The sequence below is a fragment of the Bidens hawaiensis genome, unplaced genomic scaffold (assembly GCF_021521415.1).
Source record: "Bidens hawaiensis isolate Kalapana, Puna unplaced genomic scaffold, B.hawaiensis_p1.1 tig00061006_1, whole genome shotgun sequence".
In the NCBI taxonomy this organism is placed as follows: Eukaryota; Viridiplantae; Streptophyta; class Magnoliopsida; order Asterales; family Asteraceae; genus Bidens; species Bidens hawaiensis.
In genome coordinates, this window is record NW_027500980.1 from 59,557 (window position 1) to 60,565 (window position 1,009).

The window sequence follows — 1,009 nt, forward strand, 5'->3', positions numbered from 1 at the left end:
AAGAAATATTTGGGTTTGGTAAGACCCATACTCATAAATTCGGGTCAAATGCATGAAAAGCCTCTATTTAAAAATCAAGCAAATCTAGTGACTCCAAAAAAAAGGGGAGCAACCACATCGCGACATGTAGGATTTTTATGTTTTCGTTTATATATTTTATAGATATATACTAGTTTTTAGCCCGCGGGTTACCTTTAGTTTCTTTAATTATTATTTATGTATATTTTCATATATGATGTGTTTAGGTATTAAACTCAACGATTACATGAACTTATAAAATATGCAATATTTATTGTTAAAGTATAGTTTGTTTTATTTTTTGTTTATATTTCAAATGAGTCTCATAGGTCTAGTAGTTAACGTGACCCAACATTTTGTTATTTAAGACGTGAATTTTCGTCTTGATATACATGAATGTATAATGTAAGTTATATTGTTTGTGTTATTTCGTTTGTATTGAGTTATTACGGTTCGTTGGTGATGTGGAATGTATATGTTGTTTAATAGATCACCAAAAATGGGCTTTCATGTGTCTGTCAATTAATATCGCCCAACATTTTGTTATTTAAAATATGTATTTTGTACTTGATAGTGAATTGAGCTTTAAATAAATTGATGTATTTGAATTTCAGTAGGCTAATTTTAGTTCCACATCTATCTTAAACGGACACGTCATATGTTATCATTCATTTTCTTGGTGAATTATTAATTTATTATATTTTTTAGTATGAAATTTAATTTGTAATTTTCTTATTATTTTGTATGTATTTGTTGTATTTATAAATTTTGTAGTTTAGTTACTGTTGATGTATTACAAGAACATTTAATTTGTTAATTAGTGTAACATCCTACTTTTAATAATAATAAATAAAAGAAATTTCGTTTACTTAAAGATGTGTTGATATTTAATTAAGTTAAATAAAATAATAGAGTGTGGGCTTTGTCAATAAAAGATGGAATAAGAGACTGTGATGGGCCTTAGGTCCATGGGCTTAAGGGTATATAAACC